The 22,655-nt window shown below is 41.3% G+C and overlaps 1 protein-coding gene across 4 annotated transcripts in view; it reads left to right on the forward strand.

The window, feature by feature from the left end:
• SHROOM3 (shroom family member 3) overlaps positions 1 to 22,655 on the forward strand; it is a 349,831-nt gene that overhangs the window by 131,993 nt on the left and 195,183 nt on the right. Inside the window, exon 1 of one of the 4 annotated variants that reach the window (XM_054554097.2) lies at positions 14,600 to 21,595. The exons of the other annotated variants lie outside the window; for them this stretch is intronic. The gene's annotated coding sequence lies outside the window, so the exon portion shown is untranslated. Of the gene's footprint in view, positions 1 to 14,599; positions 21,596 to 22,655 lie in introns of those variants that run through there. 4 annotated transcript variants of the gene reach the window in all.

Genomic DNA, 22,655 nt, shown 5'->3' on the forward strand with positions numbered 1-22,655 from the left:
TAAAGATACAAAAAATTAGCTGGGTGTGGTGGTGGGTGCCTGTAATCCCAGCCACTAGGGAGGCTGAGGCAGGAGAATCGCTTGAACCCAGGAGGCGGAGGTTGCGGTGAGCTGAGATTGCACCATTGCACTCCAGCCTGGGCGACAGGGCGAGACTCCATTTCAAAAAAAAAAAAAAAAAAAGAATGGCACTCAAATATCTGTCTGAGCCTTTAGTATGTGAGGTCTGAGTTCTGAGATCACGTAAAAGTTATGGTGGAATCTTTCCTCCCAGTTTTAAATTTAGACACATCAACTAGAACAAGTAAGTTTGGATGATTCCCATTTAGAAGATGAAGCAAATATTTGGAACTCTGAATCCTCGAATCAAAATGGCTTAAAGCTACTCCTTAAATTGGGCTACACATTGGAATTACCAAGGGAGTTTTAAAACAGCAGTAACAACAAACGAATTCCTGGCTCCTACCTCCAGAAATTCTAATTTATTTTATTTTACTTATTTTTTGAGACAAGATCTTACTCTTTTGCCCAGGCTGGAGTGCAGTGGCATGAACACGGCCTTGACCTTCTGGGATCAAGTGATCCTCCCACTTCAGCCTCCGGAGTAGCTGGGACTACAGGTGCACACCACCACACCCAGATAATTTTTTTATTTTTTGTAGACAGAGTCTCGCTTTGTTGCCCAGACTGGTCTCAAATGATTCCCACCTTGGACCTTCCAAAGTGTTGGGATTACAGGCATGAACCTCCAAGGCCAGCCTCAGAGAGTCTAATTTAATAGATGTGGGGGTGTGGCCCTGTCTTGGAAACTTTAAAAGCACCTCAAGAAAAAGGCTGGGTGCAGTAATCCCTGTAATCCCAGCACTTTGGAAGGCCGAGGCAGGAGGATCCCTTGAGTCCAGGTCTGCCTCCAGACCAGCCTGGGCAACACTGCAAGACCCTGTCTCTACAAAAATTAGCTGGGCATGGTGGTGTGTGCCTGTAGTCCCAGCTACTCAAGAGGCTGAGGCAGGAGGACTGCTTGAGCCAGGAGATTGAAGCTGCAGTGAGCCATGATTGGGCCACTGCACTCCAGCCTGGGCGACAGAGCAAAACCCTGTCTCAAAAAAAAAAAAAAAAAAAAAAAAAAAAAATCAAGAAAAAACAATGGATGGTTGCATCTGTACTGAAAATGTACAGCCTTTTTTTCTTGTAATTATTCCCTAAACAATACAACAGTGATTTACGTAGCATTTACATTGTATTAGGTAGGATAAGTAATCCAGAGATGATTTAAAGTATACAGGAAGATGTGTACAGGTTATATACAAATACAACATCATTTTATACAAGGGACTTAAGCATCCATGGATTTTGATACCTATGGGGGGGTCCTGGAACCAATCCCCCATGAATACAGAGCTACAACTGTATTCATTTATTTCATCAGCCCCCATGTTTCAAATACCACACTTTGTATAGCCTTAGCATAAATCCCCCATTTCTTGAGAATGAGGGTAGAGAAATGGTTTCCATAAAAGATTGTTAAATACCACCCCCTCCACATATGCTTAACGGAAAATCAGATCTTCGAAGGTCCTGGCAAGCTTTGTCCTGTTCTGTTTTTCTGTTTTATTATAACTGCTCTAAGATCACAAGTGTCCCATGAAGGTCCTGGAGAAGAATCTTAAAGTATAGGTTTGTGGGTTGCTGAGAGCAGTAAGCAGGCTCTTAGCTTTCATTAGGCAAAGAGAAACACCTGGTTCCATCTGACTTGCGATGAGCTGTGGGTTCTTTTTACTTTGATCATTGTTTATTAAGATGGCTACCTCAAATATGTATTTGTTACCACCCGTCTCCTCATGGTTCTGTTGCTTCGGGCATCTTCGCGTGTGGCAGCTCTGAAGAGCCTCGTTAGTCTCTGGCAAAATTATGTCTCTAAGACTAGCGTCTTTGTGCTTTTGCCAGTAGCTAAAATGTTTGTTTAATTGTATTACCTAGTCTAGAGGCCCGTGCCGCTGTCTGTAGACCAGCTGCCAGATTGCTTAGTACAGTTTGTCAGTGCATTTGAAAAATGCAATTTTTCTACTCCCCTCTTATTCTGCTGTCAAACTCTAGTCTGATGCTGCGTTTGCTTAGTGGGTGGGATGTGTAAAATTATACATGCGGGGACGGTTGCCTGGTTAGTGTGTTTATTGTTTATGTAGGAAGGTTGCTATGTTGTTTTCATGAAGACTGTGATTCTAAGGAGCATTTTTAAAAGATTCTTTGGGTGCCAGGCACGGTTGCTCATGCTTGTAATTCCAGCACTTTGCGAGACCGAGGTGGGTGGATCATTTGAGGTCAGGAGTTTGAGACTAGCCTGGCCAACATGGTGAAACCCCGTCTCAGCCGGGTGCGGTGGCTTACGCCTGTAATCCCAGCACTTTGGTAGTCCGAGGCGGGTGAATCACGAGGTCAGGAGATCGAGACCATCCTGGCTAACACAATGAAACCCCGTCTCTACTAAGGAGAATGGCGTGAACCCGGAAGGAAGAGGTTGCAGTGAGCTGAGATCGTGCCACTGCACTCCAGCCTGGGCAACAGAGCGAAACTCTGTCTCAAAAAAAAAAGAAACCCCGTCTCTACTAAAAATACAAAAATTAGCCAGGCATGGTGGCAGGCGCCTGTAGTTCCAGCTACTTGGGAGGCTGAGGCAGGAGAATTGCTTGAACCTGGGAGGCGGAGGTTACAGTGAGCCAAGATTGCGCCACTGCACTCCAGCCTGGGCAACAGAGCGAGACTCCATCTCAAAAAAAAAAAATAAATAACTAAAAAGATTCTTTGGAATGTTTCTTTAAAGGTGTCTGTTAGGGATGAGCCACTATTATTTTTTATTGTAAATAAGTAGGGGCCCACAAGCCCTGGACACCTAAAACAATCTTTCTTGGAATTTTCTCAGGAGACATTTTATATGTCCTTCACCCTCATAACTTAAAGAAGCAAACAATTAAAGAGACCCCTTGTTTTTTACTGGTGGTTACATGGTACTGAAGGTTTTTTTTTTTAAATAAATTAAAAATTTCCTCAGTTATCCCCTTTGACTTGCTCCCTCACTTCCTTCAGGTATTTGCTCAAATGTCAGCATCCCCTGCACAGTCCATTTTACATCGCAGTCCCCTTTCTCCTGTATCCTCACACCCTTCTAATCTTTATTTTTTACCTGTCTCTCTGTCACACATACTAGAATATAAGTTCTTCGATGGCAGGGATTTTGTTCGGTGTGGTATCCGCAGTGCTTGGAATGGTTCCTGGCACACAAATGTGCTCACTGAATATTGGTGAGCCAGCTCCAAGCCAGGCTGCCTGACATTGCCTCTCAGCTTTACAACATTTACTATTGAGGGCCCTTGGACAAGTTAATTGCCCTGTGCCATTGTTTCATGACTTGTAAAGTGGGGATAGTAACAGTTTCCCCTTCACAGGTACAATAAATTGCTGTCTAAATCTTGGCTGTTTTTAATTACATCATCAAACAGGGTTAGTTATTTTTCCTGCATTAGGAGCTGCTGGACAGGCAGTCTGCACTTATCTTCACTATCCTTCTATTCCCTATGGAATATGGTCAATAGTTTCATCACTTAACTGACCACACGTTCCTCCTGTATCCCCCACCAAAGAAGGATCACATTCGAAGTTCGTTTTCCCCTCTGTGAAATGAGATCGACCTAATTTCCTCCTGCCTTAATGCCTCTGTGTATCTTCTTAGTAAGGTAGCCTGTCCCCAGCCCTTGTTCGGGAGTGAGGTCCACAGGAACCTGGCTTCGGGGTGCTTCTTGTAGCAGGACCCACCCTTCTCTCTGTCCTCAGCTTCCTCAAGTCTCAATGGAATAGGTACTCTCTGCAGTCATCTTGTTATTTGGAGGTTTGGATTTGTTTCTAATACTCCCACCTCGTACCCCTCAGGGAGCAGTGCTGTGCAGTGGTTAGGAGCACTGGCTTTGAATCCGATAGAATTTGGTTTACAACCCTGCCCGTTCTGTGAGATCTTGGCCGGTGACTTCACCTCTCACTTTTTTATCTGGGAAGTAAAGACAACCATCCACACTTCATATGGAGGCTGTAGCTATAAAGACAACCTGTGTATAGAAAAAAAAACTCAGCCTTGGGTTTGGCACACTGTTATCAATCATTTCATTCATAAGTTCAACCATAGTTATTGAGCAGGTGCTGGCACCAGTTCTCAGCAAATATGTGCTGAATGGAGGCATTTCTATTTTTCACTAAGTGGTTTTCCATACTGTTAGCTGTTTTATGAGTAAAAGAGCAGATCCAACCAAGGAGGGTTTGGGGCTTACGTTTCTCACCAGTGAAAGTTAAACTAAAATTAGACTGAAATCCAATTTGTCAGGGGGGAAAAAAAAGCAATGGGAAAAGGTGACTTGCTAATAACGATGGATATAAAACTTTAGCACGGGGTGGATGGGTGAGAGGTCACTGGCAAGGGTCCTCTCCTGACCTCCAGAGGGGTCATTTTGGAGAAACTGCTGCCTGCTTTATGAAGGTGAAAGCACCCAGAAATGAAAGGACTTAGCCTCAGGTCCCAGGTCTAGTAAACCACAGAATGAGGAAGAGAAGTCAGGTTTTCTAGCACCAGCCAAGCCTGCTCTCTCAGGGCATACATAAAAATATAAAACTCCAAAAGCCAGAGCTCCTTTTTGCTTTAATCTTGTGATATCTTCTTTCTTATTGATGGTAGGAAATGGATAATTTGGGATGTTCATGTTTTGTTGGATGATTCTCTCTTCTCTCTCTCATACGTCTTTCCAGTTTTCCTAGTTTTCCAGTTTTCTTCCTATGACGGTTTTTTTTTTTTTCCTCAAAGTGTGGACTTTAGACAACTTGCATCAAAACGGCTGTGGTGTGTATTTAACTCACAAATCCTTTGTACCTCTTCCTATGTAAGACTGTCTTGGGGGAGGCCTGCCTTTTAACAGATGCCAACACCCACTGAAACTTGGAGCCTCTAGCCCTAAGGGAGTGGACAGGCTTTTCTCTGGCTGGTTGAGGTCAACCCCATGAATCTTTCCTGCCTCATTGGCCCATGTAAGAGACAAAAGGATGAGATCAGTGTCCATCTGAGCAACTCCATGGTTATTCTTCAAAGTCTCTAGCATCGTGCCTTTTCTTGGCCTTGATATATAGGTAAAGTTCAAAATTCAAATTTTCTACTTCAAATAAAGTTTGGGAATGGTTTTTATTTCTGTGAACTCCTTCAGAAACATTTTAGAACACAACCCAAATGCTCAGAAATGTTAAAGCACACACACACGCACACACACACCCCAGTACTTCTCAGCCTGCCACCTTTCCAAGGGCAGAGCAACCTGCAGCAGTTTCTAAAAATAGACCTTTCTGCTACAGGTCACTAAGCAGGAATGGCCTCCATGTCACTCTGTTTACAGTTTCACATCTGACACCTCCATAACAACAGTGCTGACTTGATGAGGCATGAGGACCAACATCAGTCTGTGAGAACTGCTGAGAAAATGCAACCCGGGGCTGCGGCTAGTGTGCATTCGGTGGCATCCCCACAAAATCCAGCCATGTTTGGATTCAAGGCCCTTTCAACCTTTGCTTTGAGATTCCTCGTCACCTTTCCATCACTGTCTCAAAGTCAGGGGCAGAGGTCAGAAACTCCGAGTCACTCCACGAGGTAGCAATGAATATAAACATGAGCCCATGTTCAGGAATTTAAGACTCACCTTGTTTTCTTTCGTTTTGTTTAATCTGTTTTGCATTTCTCCTCTTTGCAAACTTGTGGGTTTATAATGCATCATCTAGCTGCAAGTTTAATTTTAGGCTTTTTCAAGAAAATGCTCAGAAAAGGCGAACTTATCTTTGCTATTTTCAGGACAGCCCTGCAACAGTGAGAGTTCTTTTCCTTTTGTGTAATAATTTGTGCACATTCCCGTCCCAGTCCCTAAGTGTGCAGACTATGTGGGTGGTGTTAGAATTAAAATTTCTTGGGATTAACATTCTAAAATTAAGAAATGGGGTAAAAGAATGGGGGCACGACACTAAATATATATGAGGTGACTGGACTGGATTACTGGGCATTCACATTCATAGGATTCCTAGTAAGTTCTGAAGAAGTGGACCAATTGGTATCAATTTAGGATCCTACTTACAGGAGTCATTTTTGATTTGCAAACTTAGCCTGCTATCTTTAAATAAATAATTCTAGTAAGCTCTGAAAATGTTAGCTTTGGGTGGGTGTCTAAGCATTTTCATTCTTTAATTTATTTCTCACAACCCCAGTAATACGGATTATTACTACTCTATTTTACAGATGAGGAGATAGACTTGCAAGAGGGCAGTCTTATCAAGGGGATACACGTATTAAGTGTGGATTTAAACTCCAGTCTATCTGATACAAAAGCCCAAGCTTTTACATCAGTAAAAACTAGTTCAGATGAGCTGGTTTTCAGTGATTGCTGAAATCCATGAACCAATATGGGTTCTTCAGCCTCTGGGAGAACAGGAGTTGGGCTTGGCCAATGCTTTTCTTTGTTTTGCTTTAAAGAAAGCACACACTGGGCCCTTTTGTTTTCCCAGCAGTGTTGATTCACATTCCCTAAATAAATTAACCTTCCCGTCTTGTCTCACTCATTTGACATTAGCAAGTTTACATGCCAATAAAAATAGAAATGGGAGAAACAATACTGCAAGAAGAGAGAAGTGGCAGAGGCTTTAGAGTGCACCAAGACATGAACACAAGCTCATCATTTTCTACACTCCTTTCAAAACAAAACAAAGCAAAACCCCACAGCTTGATTCCAATCACAGTTTGTTCTGTGATTTTATAAGTGGTTGAAATGCCTGATTAATATTGAAATGTTGGAACATTCATTATTTTGTAAGAGAATAGTTGAGGCTTCCGATAAGATTTTATCATTTCTCTTCCAAATAGTGGAAGCCTGATAAATGATGTTGAGATTCTGTACTAGCCTTACTAGTACTTATTCATAGATCTAGAAGTCTCTGTGTCCATTGTGGGATGGGCTGTATGTGGGTCAAATACAGCTTCTGAAGAAGTTGAGATTTGTCTTTGTGCTCTGCTATTAACAGCACCCTAATAATGAAGCACTCAAGCTATTCCCATCTTCTCTCTGCTTCCTCCATACTGCGCCCCCCCAGCCCAATCTCCCTAAAATCTTTCCTTCCTGAGAATTGTTCCTCCATATCTGCCTCTTTCCTGGTTCCTCATCCAAACTTGCCTTTGCATTTCTTACTTCCTCAGAGTCTTGCTAGGAGATGATTTGCTAATCTTTCACATGGCTAAGAATAGTAAATGTCCTTTGAGAACAATACAATCTTACACTAACATACAGTGGGAATAATAAAGTTACTATTCATATTTTAAAGGGCAATTTTGCAGGTTGTCAACATCTTACCATAAAGGAGTGAGTTCCCAGTGGTGTAATCTCAGTGACAAACTGTATACCGTGATAGGTGACAAGACCTTCAGGTCATGGGCAGAAAGTGATCTTAATAAAGGCTGACCTTGGCCACTGCAGCCTGCATGTTCTGGGGCATCCTGAGATCTCCCTGTGTGACTGACACTTCCCCTGAAGACTCTTCCCAGTGCAGTCGTAGGAAACTTTAGTGGTCAATGATGATGGGCCAGGGAGGTGAGGGACAGAGGATATGTCAGATATCCTAATAGTATATATAGTTTAAAGGCTCATTTCATAATTTTGGGAGTTGTTTTCTAGGGATATTGTGATCATTTAAATGTAAATATCTGCATCTTGAATATACTGGAAAAAAGTGATTGGCATGTTTTAGGGGCAGCTCTAGCAGTATAACAGTGTATGGGTTTGCCCCTTTATGGATTGTGGGTAGGAAGAGATTTATTCTGAACTAGTTTTCTCTGCTATCCAACTGCTTATGAAATATGAACACAGGCTGGGTTCAGTGGCTCAAGCCTGTAATCCCAGCGCTTTGGGAGGCCAAAGCAGGTGGATCACTTGAGGTCAGGAGTTCGAGACCAGCCTGGTCAACACGGTTAAACCCTGTCTCTACTAAAAATACAAAAGATTAGCCAGGTATGGTAGCACACGCCTGTAGTCCCAGCTGCTTGGGAGGCTGAGGCAGGAGAATTGCTTGAATCCAAGAGGAGAGGTTGCAGTGAGCTGAGATTGCACCACTGCACTCCGGCCTGGGTGACAGAGCTAGACACTGTCTCAAAAAAAAAAAAAAAAAAAAAGAAAAGAAAGAAAGAAATATGAACACAAGCTTGAAACTCTATAAAACTGAGATTTAGATCTGTCACTTGCCCTCAACAGGCACAACAAGGTAAGGTGGCCAGATTTAACAATTAAAAATACAGATGTCCTGTTAAATTTGAATTTCTGATAATCAATGAATTTGTTTTAGTCAAAGTAGGTACCCAATTTTATCTACCAAACCTAGTCACATGACAATTTAGATGTATAGAAAAAAATGTAGGTTCCTTGTCTTCCTTACAAACCCACTTCTGCTGGTTGGCAATAATAATAATAATAATAATAATAATAATAATAATAATAATAAATTTTATTCCTAGCCAAGTTAAAAGCTCGCCTGGTCCAATCATTTGAATAGTCCCTTAAGCGGCTCAGTCTGAAATAAAATCCTCCCTTGCTCAGATGTCATCTTTTTTCTCCACTGCCCAGCTGTCTTGCTAAACAGTGTCTGGGGATTTGGAGCAGTGGTGAGTGCAGGTCTTTGGCACCATCTCCCCTGGTCCCTTGGCTCTGTCCATAGCCTTCCCAGCCACTGTTGGCCTCCAACACTGAATCCTGCAGCTGGTAAATCCATGGTCAGCCATGGCCTGGGCAATGCCTCTGGGATTGCTGGCAACCCCACACTTACAGATTCAGTCTCTGCTCAGCTCCCCTTAGCTTCAGACAACTTAGCATCTGCCAAACTCTCATCCCAGCAACTCCTGACCCAGGGCCCATCCTAGGATCATCTCACCCCACCATAGTTGCCTCCTTTCAAGTCTGCTGGTTGCCGTCTGATGTCTGAGATTCTTCCTTCTGTCTGGACCTCTAGAGACCTCGAAATTGAGCCAGGCCAGACCTACTCCAGTGACTTTCTCCTAGGGTCTCAAATGGTGCAGTGGAGCCAAGGTTCCCTGAGCCCTTTGACATTCTCCTCACTTAGCTCACACACTTGCCCTCTCCTCCCTGAGGCTAGAAGAGACATCAGAACTTGGTCCTCATAGCTTGACTTGCCACCATCTTTTCCCTCATTCCCACAAGTTGCTGGGATCTTGAGAGCTGGGTTTTCTCACTATTTCTCACTCTTCTCTGTGCTTCCCTATTTCTATAACTCCAAGCTTCTTGTCTTAGTTGGGAGGGGTATCTTCTTTGCACTATGGGAAAATTTTGGCAATTAGAATCCTCTAGGCCTCACCCTGGATAGGTTACAATGGTTGTCAAAAGTGTGATCATGCCCAGGAACTTCTGGAAAATACAAATTCCCAGGCCCTGCTCTAAGCCTAATGAATTGGGAACTCTGGAGTTTGAGCTTAGCGATCTGATTTACCAAGTCTTCCCCATGATTCTGATGCACCCTAAAGAACCATGGCATTAAATATTTCAGCAAATTCTCTCTCTCCCTCTCTAGCAACCCCTCTTTTACCATTTTTCATGCCTAAAGTCTTATTAGACAGACTGGATACTCCCTCTTAATCTAATTGATTGATTAGCTAGATAAACTCAAATCATTTTATGATTAAAAAAATTTATAGTCTTAAAAGCAAAGGAAATTCTGATATATGCTACAACATGGATGAACCCTAAGGACATTATGCTAGGTGAAATAAGCCAGTCACGAAAAGACAAATACTATAAATGATTCCACTTGTATAAGGTACCCAGAGTAGTCAAATTAATATACACAAAATGTAGAATGGCAGTTGCCACAGGTTGGGGGAGGGGAGATTAGGGAGTTTTGTTGAGTAGGTACAGAGTTTCAGTTCTGCAAGATGAAAAGAGTTCTGGACATCGGATCTACAAAAATGGCAATATACTCAATGCCACTGAAGTGTACCCTTAAAAAACGGGTATACCAGTAAACCAAATTCAATAGTACACCAACAAGATCATTCATCACAACCAAGCAGGATTTATCTCTGGGATGCAAGGATGGCTCAACATATACAAATCAATCAATACTATATATCATCTCAATAGAATGAAGAACAAAACCATATGATCATTTCAAGTGAAGCTGAAAACGCATTTGATCCTTTCATGATAAACATCCCTTCATGATAAAAGTCCTTCAAAAAACTGGGTATAGAAGAAACATACTTCAACATAATAAAAGCCATAGATGACAAACCCACAACTAGTATCATACTGAATGGGAAAAAAATTGAAAGCCTTTCCTCTAAGATCTGAAGCACAACAAGGCTACCCACTTTCACTACTGGTATTCAACATAGTACTGGAAGTCCTAGCTAGAGCAATTAGACAAGAGAAAGAAATAAAAGGCATCCAAATTGAAAAGGAAGAAGGCAAATTATTTTTATTTGCAGATAAGATGATCTTATATTTGGAAAAACCTAAAGACTCCACCAAAAAACTAGTAGAACTGATAAACAAATTCAGTCAAGTCACAGGATACAAAATCAACATACCAAAATCAGTAGCATTTCTATTAGGTTGGTGCAAAAGTGATTGCAGTGTTTGCCAATAAAAGTAATGACAAAAACTGCAGTTACTTTTGCACCAGCCCAATATATGCCAACAGTGAACAATCTGAACAAGAAATTTAAAAAGTAATCCCATTTACAATAGCCACAAATAAAATTAAATACCCAGGAATTAACCAAATAAGTGAAAGATCTCTATAATAAAAACTATTAATATAATACACTGATGAAAGGAGTTGAAGAAGATACAAAAAATGGAAAGATATTCCATGTTCACAAATTGCAAGAATCAATATTGTTAAACTTCTCAAAAGAAGACATATAAATGGCAAACAGATATATGAAGACGTGCTCAACATCATTGATCATTAGAGAAATGCAAATCTAAACTACAATGAGATATTATATCATCCCACCCCCGTTAAAATGGCTTATATCCAAAAGACAGGCAGTAACAAACGCTAGTGAGGATGTGGAGAAAAGGGAACCCCCGTACAGTGTTGGTAGGAATGCAAATTAGTACAACGACTATGGAGAACAGTTCAAGGTTTCTCAAAAACCTAAAAAGAAAGCTACCATATGATCCAGCAATCCCACTGTGGGGTATATACCCCAAAGAAAGGAAATCAGTACATCCAAGAGGTATCTGGACTCCTGTGTTTGTTGCAACATTCTTTACAATAGCTAAGATTTGGAAGCAACTTAAGTGTCCATCAACAGATGAATGGATAAAGAAAATGTGGTACTTACACACAATGGAATATTATTCAACCATTTAAAAAAATGAGATCCTGTCATTTGCAACAACATGGATCAAACTGGAGATCATTATGTTAAGTGAATTGAGCCAGGCACAGAAAGACAAACTTCGCATATTCTCACTTGTTTGTGGGATCTAAAAATCAAAACAATGCAACTCATGGACAGAGAGTAGAAGGATGGTTACAGAGGCTGGGAAGGGTAGTGGGAGGCTGGTGGGGAGGTGGGGATGGTTAATGCGTACAAAAAGATAGGATGACTAAGATCTACTCTTTGACAGCACAACAAGGTGACTATAGTCCATAATAATGTAATTGTACATTTAAAAATAAAAATAACTGAAATGGTGTAATTGGGTAGTTTGTAACACAAGGGATAAAGGCTTGAGGAGATGGATTCCCCATTCTTCATGATGTGACTATTACATGTTGCATGCCTGTATCAAAACATCTCATGTACCCCATAAATTTATACACCTACTTTATAACCACAAAAATTAAAAATTAAAATGTTAAAATAAAAAATGGGTAAGATGGTAAATTTTGTTATAAATATTTTATCACAATTAAATTTTTAAAAATAAAAATAAAGGACTTTGGTGATTAAAGCAAAAATAAAAACTGGGTTAAAAACAGTTTAAGCAATAGGTATTGATTTGGTGAATGGTGCCATGGCCAACTCAGCTGATTATTCATTGACTGTAATCCTGGAGGTTAGGGTTCAGAGCTGAATACTGGAACAAATGCTCCTGGTAAACATGAGTATTTCACCAAACCTTAATTGAATTTCTGATCTACCTAAAGTAGAAGAAGGAGCTGGTCAAATAGATCTGACTCTAGCATTCCAAAAGGGTAATTGGTGTCACTGTGTCTGTTGAGATAAAAGATAATCTATACTTGAAATTTTTGCATATCACAGGCTAAAAAGCCCTCTGTGTAAATTAATTCCTAGTGGTCTATATCTTTCTACATTAAAAATATGGGCAAATCAGATCCTCCCCATCCACCAAAGGGACGAGGCACTGGAGAGGGTCTGATTGTTTACTGCTTACTGTGTACTGTTGTCAACAGTACATTGGTTAACTAGGAATTATTCTAAGTTCCTTCATTGCCCTGTTCTTCCAATCATTTGGCATCAGGTGAATGGTTCCAGCCTCTCTAGAGGCAGCAATAAAGGACAGGGACTGGTATTGGCAGATGGTGGGGCTGTAGACCAATACCTGTGCCTCCTGTATTATTTGTCTACCCAATAAAATAATATTCTTTAACAATTCATGTTTATCAATCTTGTTAAAGGATAAATTAAAGAATCTTTAGAAAAATGCTCCAGTCTAGCTAAAATCTGAACTTATTATATATAACACAGCTTCAAGACAAGTCCCCTATAACTCCTTCACAATCCAGTTGCTAACATTTAGCCCCTCTTATAAGAAATTCTGCAGCCACCACTGTTCTAACTCCATTTCCATGCTGCATACATTTTCTGAGAGGGAGAAGAATCTTTAAACATCAAATTCTGCCATCTGTCTCAAAACTATATTCATATAAGACAATGTTTCCATAAGCCCCAGGAAACTGGTTTAGGTAAATAAAGGTAGATAATACCTATGTTAATAAAAGGTAGTGATATATTTTCTCTCTCTTCTTTTTACTGGGTTCATTGTTTTTTTTAAGTACTTAGGTAATGTCATCTTTTAGTAACCCACACCTCCACCAATCCTTATAATGTAAATCATTCAGAATTTAGATTCTAAATTAAATAAGGTTTATTATGCTCCTGGTTAAGAAAAGAAGGTTATCATAGTTTTGTGGAAGAGCTAAGAAAACACACCCCTAATTTTATGGGGAGGCTATGTAGTACAATGGAAAAGTACTTGAACTTTGGAGTAGCCCTGCCTTTGAATCTGGACTTTTCACTTATTGGCTGTGTGAATCTAGCTGCATAACCTATTACAAACTCAGTTTCCTTTAGCTATACAGTTGGAAGAAACTTTATCTAAATTTGTATCTCAGGGGGTTTTTGTGATACTTAAATGAGATCCTCTATGCAGAAGCAGGGTGACAAGCAAGTACTTGGCATATGGTAACTGCACAGGAGATGGTAGTTACCAGAAAGAAGAGGTGTGTGAAAGCAGTAATCACCAGAGCTCTTGGCTAACTTTGTGAACTGCATGGGGTTGTTGAGTTTACCATCATTCTTTTTGGTTGTACCTTATTTACTTGAACACAGTTTTATTTCTTTCAGACTTGATACAGCTATATCTGTTATCAGTTTCTCATGACCAAGATGTGAACGAGACAACAGGCAAAGCTCATTTATGATGTAGACCCAAGGTGGGCTGGAAAGTCTGGAGTAAGCTGGAAAGGTCTTGATGGAATCTTTTGTGGGTGTTAGAAATGTTCTATATCATTTTTGCCCTTTACATAGATTGGTACACTTTATCCATTCTGTGCATGTTACACTTTAATAAACATTTTTAAATGATTTGATAAGGATCACAAGACCCACCCATACCAAATCCACTATTAAAGCAAGTTGATTTTATTTTTAATAAGCCTCACTGAATTTAATAAAGTTTTTTGTGAGAGTTTAAAAATTACATCTGGCTGGGCATGGCGGCTCATGCCTGTAATCCCAGCAATCTGGGAGTTTGAGACCAGCGCTGGCAACATAATGAGACCCTGACTTTACAAAAAATTTTAAAAAATTTAAAAAAAAATTAGCTGGGTGTGATGGTGCTTGCCTATGTTCCCAGCTACTCAGGAAGCTGAGGTGGGAGGATCGCTTGAGCCCGGGAGGTCAAGGATGCATGAGTCGTGGTCGTGCCACTGCACTCCAGCCTGGGCGACAGAGTGTCTCAAAAAATAAATAAACAGGCTGGGCGCGGTGGCTCATGCCTGTAATCCCAGCACTTTGGGAGGCCAAGGCGGGCAGATCATGAGGTCAGGAGATCGAGACCATCCTGGCTAACACGGTGAAACCCCGTCTCTACTAAAAATGCAGAAAATTAGCTGGGTGTGGTGGCGGGCACCTGTAGTCCCAGCTACTCGGGAGGCTGAGGCAGGAGAATGTTGTGAACCTGGGAGGCGGAGCTTGCAGTGAGCCGAGATCGCGCCACTGCACTCCAGCCTGGGCAACGAAGGGAGACTCCGTCTCAAAAAAAAATGAATAAATAAAATAAATAAATAAACAAACTTACACAAGTACTTAGTCTACAGATGTTTGTTTAATCCACCTTAAAAATCTGGAAGTTTTGCATAATCTGGATTTCTGGCTTGCGGAGAAGTCAGACGATCTGGCAGCAGTGGGCTGGAGCTGCATGCATCCACGTCTAATGAGGCATTCCCTCTCCAGTTTGCCTTTGGGCCCCACTGTTTCTTGTGATCCTACACCTGTTGCTTAGCTCATTTACTCCACCTGCCTGGTCTAGTCAGCATCTGAGTTTGCCAGCCTTGTAACACAAACACTGGTTGGCTAGTTATCTTCTTCATCTCCAGCCAACTGACAAAGTTATCTTTTCCAGTGGAGAACTGGTTGATGATTTTTAATCTTAAACCGGGGAAGAGAATCGTTGTGTCTTACTCTTTGATCTCTCCAGTCCATGGCAAGCATTCATGAAGTGCTTGTTGGGTGAATGAAAAACCCCACATCATGTGCTGACTGCTTGTTTGTACATATCTCCTGTCACATTTCTTTTCATGGCACATGGATTTGTTAGTCCCACTGTGATTCAAACCATCCTTTTCTACCATAGCACAAGATGCAGGGTTAGGAAAGTGAAAGGAAAAATGTTCTCTTCACTGTCAGTTTAAATCATGATTTGAAGCAGGTTTTATTATACCAAATTATCATCAGGCTAATTGCTTGACAACCTCTCTTGTTACTGCTGGCTGGCGCCATTCAACTGATACCCTCTGCTGATATCTGGCTGGGGGAGGCGTGTCATATCCTCACTAAGGAGAATTCTGCTACCTGGAAAAATACCCAAAGCTGCTAAGCATCATACATGCCATCTATGTCCCATTCCGAAGTTGCAGTAAATCCAATATGTGCAGTAGTGTTTAAGAGCATATGACTTGAAATCAGGTTACCTGGCTTCAAATCCTATTACTACCACTTGTTTTGTGATCTTGGGCAAGTTTTTGTTTGTTTTGTTTGTTTGTTTGTTTTGAGATGGAGTTTCGCTCTTGTTGCCCAGGCTGGAGTGTAATGGCGTGATCTTGGCTCACTGCAACTTCTGCCTCAGCCTCCTGAGTAGCTGGGAATACAGGTATGCGCCACCACACCTGGCTAATGTTGTATTTTTAGTAGAGACGGGGTTTCTCCATGTTGGTCAGGCTGGTCTCGAACACCCAACCTCAGGTGATCTGCCGGCCTCGGCCTCCCAAAGTGCTGGGATTACAGGCATGAACCACTGTACCCTGCCGACTTTGGGCAAGTTTTTAATCTCTCTGTGCTTGAGATTCTCCAGCTGGGAAATGGCGATAATAACAGTACCTCCCTAGTGGAGTGGTTGAGAGAGCTAAAACAAAATATGTAAAGTATTTAATATCCTGCCTGATGCCTAGTAAACACTCTACTAAGTACATATGTAAGTATATAAATGTAACTGATATGTGCTTCTACCTTTCCACCTTATTTATTCTTTTTTTTTTATCATACTTTAAGTTTTAGGGTACATGTGCACAACGTGCCTTATTTATTCTTTATATTAGCTGTGGAATTGTCCCAGAGATTGAAATGAATAATTAATAATGCTAGTTTGTGTTCCACAATGATTTTTCTCCAAGAGGCTTTTTTTTTCATTCCTAAGAATAAATTGTGAACCCAAATGTAACTCTTTTACCTGCTATTCTTAGCACTAAATGGTAACTTGGTTTTCTGTGTCTGGGATGTTGGGACTTTGAAGGGATGATTGAGTTCAATGCCTTTAATTGCTACCTTCTGGCCAGTAACATTCTTGTGAAGAAATACCTTGGTTTCCCCAAAGAATTAAAGAACGTGGAAAGAGAGAAAAAAGAACAGGGGGATATGATTACTTTAGGCCAGCAGAAAAGAAGCAAAATTAAATTGAAAAATGTGTTGATTCTCATCTGTTATTCTAGTCATTTTCATTTGTGTGCCTTTCTATTTCTGTACCATAAGTGGTTTATGTCCTACAGTTATTATACTTGACAGGCATTGTATAATAATACTTTGGACTTAACTGACATCTTTTATGATACTAAGAAGCCTGGAGCCATTATCTCATCAAAATTGTTAAAGTTAGACTGGGATGAAAAATGATTGCCTGAGTGCAAAATGAGCATTGGGCTCAGCTGCTGTGTGTCTGCTTCCCTTACAGCATTTTCAAGGATCTGACTCTTTCAGACATACTTGGAGTTCAACAAATACAATTTCCCAATTAAATGAAAATGGGCTAGAAGGGAGAAACTGAGCTTATTGAGTTTCTATCTAGGCTCACTGCCCAGTTTTCTTTCAGTCTGAAACCTGTATGTGGGAATTTGCAGAGTTGGGCTAAACTAATCGTGAACCCCACGAAGTTCATTTACTGTCTAACACATCATCCTCATCTTGGACCTGGTCTCTACCCTCGCCATTGAGATTTATTCTACAATCACTCTTCCTTCTAAAGATGCAGTGTGACTTCCAAAAGTGAGATGTACAGGACACCTGTTCTACCTGAATATTTTGCATATTTTGTAAAGTTTATTAAGCACCTAATAAATGCCAGCCATTGCTCTAGGTGTTTGGAACTCAGCCATGATAAAAATCAAACACCTCTGTCTCATGGAGCTGACATTCTTGTGAGCAGAAGCAATAAATAACAAACACAATACATATGTAAATGAAACAGTGTGTTAGAAGATGGTGAGTGCTCTTAAAAAAGAAAACCAGAACAAGAGTTCAAGAGGCTGTTTCTATCTCCCCCATTCATAAATTTCCTAAGTTCCTCCTGGGAGTTTAAATGCCTATGCCCTACAGGCATTTAAACCTACCTTACACAGAAAATCAATCTACCTTACAACACCTAGAGAATAGTTTAACTGTTATGGACAGACCCAGAAATTAAAAAAAAAAAAAAAAAAATGAGCAAAGAAACCACAGTCTTCATTAGTTTGTGCAGCTTTCCCACCATAGACCTTCATCTCTAATCCCAAACAAGCGCCTCAGAAGGCCATGTGCAAATCATTAAGGAAAAATACCAGCGGAAATCTGGTGTTCAGAAATCAAGGCTATTCATCTTGGTCTGCAGTTCATCAACAGAGTAACATAAAACTCTCCTGCCCTGGGCTTATAAAATGGCAAATAGGAGAAAACAGGATGTGCTTGAGTAGATGAGCTACTAGCTTTGAGAGAAAAAAATAAAAGCACCATATTCAAACACTCATCTAGTTTATTCCTTTTTATCCTCCCTTCACCACAAATATTAGGACTAGGAAGACACTGAGTGATGTTCTGGACCAGGGGCCTCCTCCAAGGATGAGGAACAGAGACTTAGACAATAAGTAATGTGTTCAAGGTCACGTGCTAATCAGTGGCAGAGCCAGAAGGGAGAGCAAAGTCCCCTCCCTTCTGGTCCAGTGTACAGCGGGGTCCACAGCACTGCTTCCAGATTAGATCATCATTACTTCTTCCAACAGGAATGGCCTAACCCTCTGCAAGTGATTGCCAAAGAATCTGGGCAGGTAGAAAGTGAGAAGTCAAAATGTTTGTGAGAGCATTCCACATGAGAAACAGATGCGTTTGTTTTTGATCACAGCTGAGTCTGAATGCTCTCTAGAACTCAGATGTAGAGAAAGAAGGAAATACAAGATGGGGCTGTGGGCAGGTCTTACCTGGGCTGGGGGAGCAGCGTGGTGTGGATGGTCTTCCTTCTAAATGAGGGGAGCTGGTGCACATTCCGGTGTAAAGAACATTCTATGCACCAGAGTCGTCTGCACTGACTCAGGATGGCATCATCTCCAGACTTGAGGACCCCCGAGCTCACCATCCTTCTGTCCATGAGTGGCCACCCAACCACCCAAGGGTGAAAGGTCGTGCTGTATGCTCTCACCTCAGATCATGATGAAGGTAGGAAGAGCGACCATCCAGCCCATACCACCACAACTGGGTAACATTAGAGCTCTTCCTGTAGACCAAGCACTATGCTAAGTGCTTTTTCATAGCATCACCTTCAGTCCTCACATCAGATAGGTACCCATTTCAGAGGAGAGAAAACTGACGCTTGGAAAAGCTGAATAATTTGCCTGCAATCACAAAGCTAGTGAATGCAAAGCCTTTATCTCAGAGGGTGGTGGTTCAGAGCATGGGCTCTGTGGTCAGATTGCTTAGGTGTGCATTCCAGATCTGCCGCTTGCTGGCTGTAAAATGTTCAACAAGTTACTTCTCGAAGCCTCAGTCTCCACATCTGTAAAGTTGGAGTAATAATTATAATATTTACCTTATAGAATTGTGGTGATGATTAGAGAATGTAACACGGTAACTACTGACACATAGTAACTACTAACTATGGGCCAACTGTAGGTTGGAACCACATGAAATTTCTATTGTAGTGGGCCAAAAATTATCAAATATTGGCAATTTCATATGGTTCAATCTAGTACTACTAATAGGCATCCATTCTTTGTAAATATCAATGCTTTCCTTATTCATCTCATAATTTGTGAAAGGATAGGTGATTTAATTGCTTTTAACTTTTCCTTGTTTTAGTTTCCCTAAAGAGTGACATAGAGGCTGGGTGCAGCGGCTCACGCCTATAATCCCAGCACTTTGGGAGGCTGAGGCGGGCAGATCACCTGAGGTCAGGAGTTCAAAACCAGTCTGGCCAACATGGTGAAACCCCATCTCTACTAAAAAAAAATAAAAAATTAGCCAGGTGTGGTGGCACATGCCTGTAATCCCAGCTACTTGGGAGGCTGAGGCAGGAGAATCTCTTGTATCCGGGAGGCAGAGGTTGCAGTGAGCTGAGATTGTGCCACTGCACTCCAGCCTGGCGACAGAGCAAGACTCCATTTCAAAAAAAAAAAAAAAAAGTCACATAGATTTATTTTACTGTAACAACATAGCATCCATGAGGACTGTGTATGCAATATATACATGGTTCCTGGAGCCAACAACCTGTTGAGGATGTTGTCACAGAGAATCTGGAGCAGAGTGGATCTAAAGTGAGCTTAAATTGGACAGAGCTGAACTATGAGGAAGTGACTGGTGACACAAATGAGTCCACTCCTGACTCCTTTAATCTACTGTGAATATTCTGCTCTTTTCGGGAATGGCATTCCCATACTAGCCGGCTGATTGTGATAAACAAACGTCAAACATGACCATTCGTCATTCCTCATAGCGGAGATGAGGTCTGGTCCGCAGCAGGAGGTTGTTAAATTTGACATATTCAAAATGAATTGCACGGCCTGGCTGCTCTTGAACTCTAGCTTGCTGGGAGTAGCCTATGATGGAAGGAAATTCCACTCTGTTGTGGTGTTTTGGGGAGGTTGCGTGGTGGGGAGAGGAAAACATAAAGCTGGGATAAGAACTGTGCTTTCCTAAGAAAAAAGGAGGCTACTTTTGAACGAATGCATCTATGATGCCAGATCTAGTGGGAGGCTTCTCTTCTTTTGAAAGATGATTCTGTGCCTCACCCCATTCCTATCCCACATTTGCCTCAATTTCATTTCCTTAGATTTCACATTATAGAGATACAAATAACCCTGGAATTCAAGTGGAACATTCTGGAGAGACAGACATTCTAGTTAATACAGGAACAATCTTTCAATAAAATTAGTATCACCTTTGAAATGCAATGATAACTTTGAGGATGCTTCAGACTTTGTTGGTGTCTGGAATGATTACTACTGCTGGTAGAAAATAATGCCACTGTGAATGCAGAATTCTGTGTGTGTGGGGAGGGGGGCATGCTCCCTTTCTCTCTTCTTTCTTTCTATGCCTAAAAATAACCTACAAATCTTGTTCAAATTCTTTTGCAAGGAAATTTATAAATTGTCTGTGTATTCTATAATGATTTTCCCATCACGATGGCTCTAAGGAAAATACATTTACATACCCATAAACTCAGACACTCTCGGAGTCCCATTTTCTTTCTGTGTGTGCTGTTCCTTTTCTCTCTCTCTCTCTCTGTCTGTGGTTACTGTTAAGCTGACCCCTACAGTCTGGGGCAAATACCAAACTTGCATCAAGCACTACTTATCCATACAGCTGCGAAGGATTGCGGTTTCAGGGCCTCAGATGATAGATTTAAGTAAAGTCTCTAACTGGATGGAGTTTAGGAAACTTGTTATGATTTCATCTACAAAGGCGGGCTGCATCGCACCCCACTGCGCTGAATTTTAAGATGCAGTGTGGTCTTGTTGTTTTGTCTTTTTTTATGAACAGCATCTTTATTATAAATGATCTATTTTTATGTCTGTGGTGATTTTTATAATACTGAATTTCATTGTTGAGAACAATGACTGCAGAAAGATCTTTCTTTATTGTTCCTGCCTCTTCTCCCAGTGTGTGGAAGAAACTGTTGCTTGCAAAAAACATAGCTAATTAAAAATTGAACTTAATTAGCTACAAAGAAGCCCGACTCGCCAGGGCTTTGAGGAAGGGCAGATAAAGCTGCTGACGCTGTGTTCTTTACCTTCGCTTTAATGGTCTTCACAGCACGTCGTGTTTATGAGTCAGAGGACCCTAGAGCGACACTTGTTGGGGACGGGCAGGACACCACACCACGACAGGCAGCTCCTGCTCGTGGCGGCGGGAATGCACGCCGGAGTCGGCGTGCCAGCGCGGTGGAAACCGGTTCTCAGGTTCTGGCCGAGTGGACTTCCCCTTACATCAGCGGGCCAGCTCCTGTCAGGCAGGCGGCCGGCGATTGGCCGGGAGGAGGCAGTCATTCAAACTGCCTTTTGTGTTTGGCTAATCAGGGCAGCCCAGGTTCCCAGCGGAGGTGCGTCTGTGGTATCAGACACCTGTGTCTCAGCTTTGTCTTCCTCGGGCTGGCTCCTGCGGATCCTTCCTGGGCCAGAACTGCGCCTCTAGGCCACCTGCCCCAAGCCACCAAGCCCCCGCGGTGGGCCAGCCTTGGCCCAGTGTCACGCAGGACAGAAATGACCAACAGATAACTGAGGACAATGGACCTGCCTGGGCATAGACTTCCTTAAGGTAAGTCCATTTTAAACCAGCGATTTCTCGATGACATTATTTCTCCGTCGATGTTGGCAGAAATGCCAGCATTGGGAAGGTAAACTAAAGAGAGGTAGGGAAGTTGTTCAAGTTAGTCCTTTGTGATGAAATCACCAAGGTTTTGGGCTGTCAGATATGCTGACAAAATAATATAAAAGAATAAAGAAAGATGTACATGGGGAGGAGAGAGCTTGACAAATGACTCTAGTCCTTTCAGGCAATGGGCACTTTTTCCTATTTGATGAGAAGCTCAAGTGATAACAGAGTAGAGTAACTTTTAGTTAAGGCCAACAAATATATATGCTAACTTGTATAATAAGACCAAGTCAGCCTGAACATTTTGGCTCCCTCCAATCATGCAACCTCAGGATTTATAGCCTAATTTTAATTATGACTTATTTTTAAAGCTATCTTTAACTTTCTCAGTTGGGATAAGAAGGCAGCTTTTCTTTTTTAGGTTTGTTCAACATGGGTAAATCAATGAATTGCACTTCAACAGCAAAACTGGATTGTATTGATTGGTTGGCTCACTCTTCTCATCCTTTATGTTTCAGAGAAGGTTGGATTATAAATGCAAGCACCTACATTTAAGCAACAGGCAACAGTTGAGATGCTTAAGAACGTGATTCCGTGTGATTCTGATTAATCCTAAACTATGCTCTGATTTCATTTTACTTGTAAATCAATTGACACATACTTCAGGGACCATCCTGTCTTTTCTCTGGGGTTGCTGTCACCATATTTGTAACTTGAGGATTTAATAATTGAAGATTGATAAAAAAGACTGGTGGTTTGGGACTAGTATTTTCACCCTGTCTGTTTTGTTGTGATAGGAAGGAAAGTAATTTTCCCTTGGATTTAAATTTTTTTCATTGAAAACATTCTGAAAATGGGTAAGTTTCTGTTTATAAATCTAAAGAGGTTCTGAGACTACTTTTCCCACCTCATTAATTTCAAGGATGTAAACATCTTCATGAAAGGAAGGTGTTTACCAGTTCTCAATGATTCTGTTCAAGTGATAAACAGCAATAGGTCAAAC

The sequence above is a fragment of the Pongo abelii genome, chromosome 3, assembly GCF_028885655.2.
Source record: "Pongo abelii isolate AG06213 chromosome 3, NHGRI_mPonAbe1-v2.0_pri, whole genome shotgun sequence".
NCBI lineage: Eukaryota > Metazoa > Chordata > Mammalia > Primates > Hominidae > Pongo > Pongo abelii.